The sequence below is a fragment of the Octopus bimaculoides genome, chromosome 21 (genome assembly GCF_001194135.2).
Source record: "Octopus bimaculoides isolate UCB-OBI-ISO-001 chromosome 21, ASM119413v2, whole genome shotgun sequence".
NCBI lineage: Eukaryota > Metazoa > Mollusca > Cephalopoda > Octopoda > Octopodidae > Octopus > Octopus bimaculoides.
Genome location: NC_069001.1, coordinates 12,524,438 through 12,532,573, shown reverse-complemented (window position 1 = coordinate 12,532,573; position 8,136 = coordinate 12,524,438).

Sequence of the window (8,136 nt, the reverse complement as noted above, 5' to 3'; positions counted from 1 at the left end):
ACTATTATCTATGGCTTGTCTTGTATATCACTCTGCGTAAACGACCATATAACTGGGAAGACAACCATGGATTTACAATATAGAATGGTGATGAACTATAACCTCGAAATCTACCAAAAGATTATGCGTACTTTTTTTATTAATCTAAAGACCTTGTAATCCTGGTGTATTAACAGAGAGCTTATAAAGTATTTTGCCCAGATTGATAATCCCCCATTTATAACTCTTTGTGTGAGAGCGTCTCTTTCTCCCTGTCGCACCCTCTCCTTACCTATCTTTCTCCCTTTCTCTCTCCCTATATATATATATATATATATATATAAATGTATGTATATGTATGTATATATATATAAATGTATGTATATGTATGTATGCATGTATATATGTCTATGAGGTACATGTGTACGTATATATGCCTGAGCATGTGTGTGTGTGAATATAAATCATGGTATACATACACTCACACACACACACACACACACACATATGTATATATATATATACATACACACACATATATGCACTCACACACACGCATATATATATATATATATATATATATATATATATATATATATATATATATATATATATACATATATATATATGTATATGGGCAGGAATTTATCCCCTTACGACCATTTGAAAACTGGTGCTGGTTTGTTTGCGTCCATGTTACATGGTCGTTCTACATTGGAGACCAATTGAAAAAATCACCAGGCTTTTAGAAAGAATAGTCACTGACATCCATTTGTTTGATAAAAATCCTCAAAGGCGTGGCTCGAGCATGGCCGGGGTTCAGTGATTGAAGCAATTTAAAAAAAAAAAAAAAAAAAGGATGCAATACTTCGTAGATAAAAAGGAAATCAGCGAAAATAACCGAATGAAATGCTCAAGTCTAGAAAAATAAAACTAATTCTTTTAATTCTCATTGTATCGGTATAATTTCGCAAGGACACAGAAACCAGGAGCAAATCATACCATATATGGAATTATATTGGTAAGATAGTTCAATAAACGCCATGTCGAAAGTGATCGATCCATGAAAGATAAGATTCTTCATTAAATTTCTGGAAATGATATTTCGATTCTGATAATAATTTTCTATGTGAAATTATTATTATAGGAAAATAGATTAATTTGATTTCTTGCTTGTTCATGGAATCGGAATATTTGACTTGTAGTCCAAGAATTATCATCTCTTCGTCATCATCGTCATCACCATCGCCACCATTCCTCTTCTTCTTCTTCTTCTTGTGAGCCGGCAGAACCGTTAGCAAGTCGCACAGAAAGCTTAGCGGCATTTCCCCCATCTTTACGATCTGAGTTCAAATTCCGCCCTGATCGACTTCATCCTTCATCCTTTCGAGGTCGATAAATTAAGTACCGGTGAAACACTGGGGTCGATGTAATCGACTAGTTCTTTCTCCCAAAATTTCAGGCCTTGTGTTATTATTATTATTATTATTATTATTATTATTATTAGTAGTAGTAGTAGTAATAATAATAGTAGTAGTGTTATTGATATTATCCTCTTATTTTATTACATGTTGTATTAATTAGCAGGGATGATGTCTTGGATTTTGGTGACACAAATACTCCTACGAATCTTTATTAGAATTTTTGCAAAAAACAAAATGGTATTTTTCTGCAAATCGACAATGCTACTCTCAATTCCAGTATACTCCAGTCTCTTATCTGGCAGTGTGGGTCTTGTGTTGTGTTGTTCTTGTTAATATCTTTTGGAAACAATTGTATTTAGTTGTCTTCTTTTAGAGATTAGATTTTTAGAATCTAATTTTTTTTTACGAAACACCTCACAAGCTGAAAGGTCTGTATCCTTGTTTTGTGTTGATCAGAATGTAAACAGACGGAAGATATGCCATTATGCATTTTTGGATGACATTCTAACAATTTTTCAAGCTCCAATAATATTTATGTTGATCATGATGATGATGATGATGTTGGTGATAATGATAATCAAAATAAAAATGGTAAATATCCTAATTCTGTGTTAATAGATCAGACTGTTAACAAGTCTTACAATAAATTTAGTTTGCTTGCAAGGCAACGTTCACACACCAGCACACACACAAACATACACACGCACATACGCATACATGCACACAGATAGAGATAGATAGATAGATAGAGAGAGACTGAGAGAGAAACACACACACACAGACACACACCAAAACACGCGTATCCGCAAACGCACGCGTGCACACACAAACTGCACCTTCGCATACACCTCCACACACAGCAAGCGGATATGCCTGAACAGTGAAGGATGCTTAACAAAAGAAAAGTAGGTTGAATTCAATTGTCTTCTAGATAAAAAAGAAAATACAATTTTCACTGCACAATTATGGAAATATCAATATATAATTCTTTATAGATTTTTCATTAATTATTCGCCATAAAGCTATTTACTAGCCTGGCAAGCAAATAGCTACATGGAATAGTGCTGAGCTGGAAATCTTGTATAAAGAAGACAAGTTATAATATGCACATATGCATATTAGCTGTAACATGTGTTTCTCTCAAGCGTTCTATATTTATCAGCATTTAGTTTACATGGTAGTATCTGTTGGTTGTATAGTTTCTGTGATCAAATGACCTTGAAGACAACTGTCATCTTTTCGAGGTCGATAAAGTAAAGTACCAGTCAAAGTACATGGATCGGTGCAATGGGCTAAATACTTCCCTTGAAAAGTGGCTCGGCTAGAGCCGTATTCAGAAATAACAACAACAACAACATCAATAATAATAATAATAATAATAATAATATAATAATAAAAAAAAATCGTGCTAACTGGAACGACTCATGTACTAAGAAGAGCATTATCGCTGTGAAAACAACATCCATTCATGATTTTTTTTTTCGTAAATACATGTTTTACCTATGAATTTGCGTGTGTAAATTGGGAATGCATACAACGTTTCTCTGCCCTAGGTGTACGGAAAACACTCGGCGAGAAATGGGAAAAAATTTGAAGAAAGAAGAAAAAAAAACATAATAATAATAATAATAATGATTGGATGCTGCGGTTTGTGTGCAAACACGAAAGCAGCAAGAATCACATTCTCTTGTCAAAGAAGCTTGCAAATTCGCAAGGGAACTTGGTATTAATCCTGGAATATTTGAAGAACCTGAAACCACTGCCACGAAAAAAAAAAAAAAAAAAAAAAGCAAAATGGCTCAAACAGATTGCAGAAAACAATGGGCAGAATCAAATGGAGGAGCAGTGGAACCAGAAGCCTCTGCATGAACAGTAGATGATGCTTCGAAGCTGAAATTCTGATGTAGACCAAGCAACAACCCATCCCTTACTGACAAGCTCAGGATTGAAAGCAGACACTGAAAGTTTTATATTGGCGGCACAAAGTTAAAACCTGTTTACCAAAAACTACTATGCTAACACTCAATTAAATACACCCAACTACGTGCATCTCACCTCTGCTGTTATCAGGTGTTTTATCTACCGAATAATAATTTATTCATAAGTTCCCAATGTTTTCTTCTGTGGCGTTAGTTGATACTTGGATTATCTTTCAAATATCCTGGTTGTCTGATCTCTGATCTTTAATACGTTAAACTGTGATCCACTTGTGTTTCTTGTACTTACACTAATTACCTTATCCCTCTCTTAATATCGAAATACGGTTAAATCCTACAAGTCTCCAAGACAAGACACTTTGTAAATACAGGTCTTAAGGTGCAACAAATGAACTGTTGACTAACGATAAACATAGGAGTGGCTGTGTGGTAAGTAGATTGCTTACGACCGCATGGTTCCGGGCTCAGTCCCACTGCGTGCAACCTTGGGCAAGTGTCTTCTACTATAGCCTCGGGCCGACTAAAGCCTTGTGAGTGGATTTGGTAGACGGAAACTGAAAGAAGCCCGTCGTATATATATATATATATATATATATATATATATATATATGTGTGTGTATATATATATATATATATATGCGTGTGTATATGTTTGTGTGTCTGTGTTTGTCCCCCCAACCTCGCTTGACAACCGATGCTGGTGTGTTTACGTCCCCGTCACTTAGTGGTTCGACAAAAGAAACCAATATAATAAATACTAGGCTTACAAAGAATAAGTCCTGGGGTCGATGAGCTCGACTAAAGGCGGTGCTCCAGCATGGCCACAGTGAAATGACTGAAACAAGCAAAACAATAACAGTGTGTTTGAACGACAGAATTCAAACCTATACATGGACATGTTTATGGTCGGTGGAAACAACTTCCGAATATTCTGCGCGGATTTTTATCATTGAGCATTTCATTTGCTTTGACTTGTAGTAATATAAAATGCCATGCAGGAATGGGTGAAGTAGTTGCAGTAGCAACAGCAATAGCAACAATAACAACAACAACGGATACATGAACACCAGCAGCAAAAGCGGGGAAATAATGGAAAAAAAACATAACAGCGGTAGCAAGAAAACAACAATAATCAGCAGAAACAAAAACAGTAACAATAAATTAAGAAGCGTAAGAGAAACATCCCAAAGCACAATAATGATAATAATGATAGTAATAATAACAATAATAATGATAATAATAATAATAATGATAATGATAATAGTCGTAATAATAATAATAGTAATGCTAGTAATGTTTGTAATAATAATGGTAATGATAGTAAGAGTAATGATAATAATTATAACAATAATAATAACGTAAAATTGATGGAAATAATAATAGTAATGATAACAGTAACCATAATAATAGCAAAACGGATATTAATTGTAATAATAATAGTAATAATGGTGATGATGATGATGATAATAATAATAATAATAATAATAATAATAAGAAGAAGAAGAAGAAGAAGAAGAAGAGGAAAGAGAAGAACGATAAAATAATAATAGTGATGCTAATTTTAGAGTGGAAATGTTTGAGTCATCTAAATTATATGCCTTTGATTAACGTTCTGTTAATTAATCTGATTTTATTTTGCATAATTATTGTGATTTTATTGGTTCTATTAAGACGTCAAGACATTTTTCATGTCTTTGTGTAGTGTATTATTCCCTGTTTTTGGCAATCTTCACAAACAGCGGCTTTGCTATGAAGATGACATTCACGATGTTGAAGCTCTCTTTCACCTAACGACAAAAAGTGAAGCAGAAAAGAAGGAAGAAAACAGAATTACATTTGCTTTTCATAGCGAACGAGGGAGACCTTAATGGGGTCGCTTTACATTTGTGGAAAAGAATCTAAGTTCGCCTTCAATTGCACTTCTATTCCTCACTAGGACAAACGTTTGTGTGTGTGTATATATACATATACATATACATATATATATACATATATATATCTGTAAAACCATTCAACTCTCTTCTCTGGAATTTATCTTTAGAACTCATGTGTGATTCATCTTGGAATTTTGAATGTCTGATCTTTGATATCATATGCCATTGGAGCTCTTGTACTTGCTCAGTGCATTCTGTGTCTATATAATTATGTGTTAGATCCTTGCGCCCGCTTTATGTATAGGGTAAACGTATAAAGAACATTGGCTTGAAAAATATATTGATCTTTCCTTCTATATGTGTGTCATTCTTAGAGAAGTAGTAGCATATTTTGGTCGGTCTATGAAAAGGTAGATTTTGGGGAGTCGACAACCTCTGCTTTTGTTCTCCCTCTCTCGTCTCTTCCTCTCTTCTCTCTTCCACCCTCGTATCCTACAGTCTTCTCTGGTTTGCCAGTTGTGACTAAGTATTCATGTATTTATGTCATTATGGGATATCCAAAAAACTTAAGCTTCTTACTTCCTTAGGGTCTTAAGTTTGCTTGCAGTGGCCTTTGCCTTTGTAAGGTACTCGATGTTTGTTATTCCATCGCGATATATTTGCAAGTTTTTGTTGGTATTCCATGTCATGTGGCCATGTGTAAAGACGCGCTATATACATATATGTTGTACAGACTCATTGCGCCACTCAGAGAACTATTAATAAGAATATTTGATATTAGTTTCGGCACTGGAATCCAACCATTGAACTGATATTTTCTGCTATTTCTTCCTATATAATGCAATAACGATTTGAAATATAGCTAATGCAGTCATTTGGTGTTGCTAAGTTTTACGTAGTACATTGGTAGTCCTTACTCTGGGTTTGTCATTTTATTGCGTTTGGTTTTTGCGTTTTATGTATGAAATGTAATGAAACGAAACTTCAAGTATTGCACGAGCGAAGCTAACTACTTAACAATACATTCTTGCTTGTAACGTCTTTACATTTCTGCACAACTGACCATTTAAAAGCTGGTGACATGTTTCAGTTCTTGTTTGATTTTAGTTAGGTTGTGAAGGGGGATTGAACCCGACGTCTTCTACTTACGATTCTAACTGTCTAACATTGTGCATACCGTCTTTAAATTTCTGCTTAGTTGGTATTTTGAATGTTATACGTCATCGCATGCAAGAGCTGAGATGCTGATGTCGGTGACATATTTCGACTTGTAACGTTGTTCATGCTGTGCATTAGGACTGAAGCTGAAACCACGTAGTTACAAACTTAACTACTTAACAATACAGTCTTGCCTACACAGCTGGTCTGTTGAACGTTATTGGTCTTGCTTTACATATGCAGTAAATGGGGCTGAAACCGAAACCAGGTGGATACGAAAGTAACTGCTTCAACATAGATTCCTACAGCGTCTTAATCTTTCTGCACAGCTGGCCAATTAATATTTATAGTTATTGCTTACATGATATTGAGATGTCGGCGACACGTTTCAGTTATTCCACTTGCTAATTCAGTTCTGAATTTCACAATAACCCTGGTGGTTCAACCGGTAAACTTCACATCACTGTGGTACGTATTTACAGTTTAGTAAGATTAAGATAGCTATAGTTAAAGATTTCTAAAGCGTGAAAGACTACTCAGAGAACAGAGAACTGATCGGAGTCGGAGAAGAAGTAACTTCTAATCGCAAACTGATGTAGACTTCATATTAATTTCTTTGTATTTAGTTGAACATGCTTGTCAAAGTTGACTCCATCTAAGACCGTGTGTTGATGTAATTGATTATTTCGCATCATTATCTTCATAAAATCTTTTATGAACGCTAGATTGAAAACAAACGTGAAGCTAGCAAGGCAAGTGTAATAAGCAGGTTTAACGAAAATATAATGAACTCACGGCCATTATAAATAGGAAATTGGACATGAAAACCATGTGCGGTTATAAAACGAATTTAATGACACGTTCCTATATTCAGACAATGTTTTATTTCTTCTGTTGCGTTTGCCGGTCAAGTTTAATGTGCCAATAACTCAGAGTCGTTTCAGGAGATCAAACATGCTTTCGATGTTTGAAACTTTTAGACATGTTCATGACGAGAAACAAAAACGGAACCAGAGATTTTTACTGATTTGGACTGTCTAGTGGCAAAATTGAATTAAATGAAATAGTGTCATGTGAAAATTTTAAATTAATTTCTTGTATAAATATAATAGTTCTACTATTGATGAAACAACGTGCGTATCTATATAAAATAGTATGCAGCTGAGCGGTTATGAAAGCTTACTTTCAACTACGCAGTTTTGGGCTCAATCCTACTGCGTGGTACGTTTGTTAAATGCCTTCTCTTCTAACATAGCCCGAGATCAAACAATGTTTTATGAGTGATTTTGGTAGACAGATAATGTGTGGAATCGAGCCGTATATATGTGTGTTCATATCTCTTTGCGTGTGTGATCTCCTACCACTTGAGAACAAGTGTTGGTTTCATCACGTCCCCATAAGCCGTATCGTGGCTTTCCCTTGGATAACATTAGTAGTGTGGAGAGGAGGGGCTGGTATGCATGGGCGACTGCTGGCCTTCCATAAACAACGTTGCCTGGACTTATGCCTGGGAGGGTAACTTTCTAGGTGCAATCCCATGGTCTTCATGACCGAAGGGGGTCTCCTATGTATATACGTATGTAATATTTTATTCATTTACTCGTTTTGCGGCGATGATGGAGCACTGGCTTTTTCAGTCAAAATCGCACCCAAGACTTTGTCAGCCTAGTACTTATAATCTCGCCCCATTTTGGCGAACCGCTAATGTTAAACAAACACTGACACAAATACATACACACACGCATATATATATATATATATATA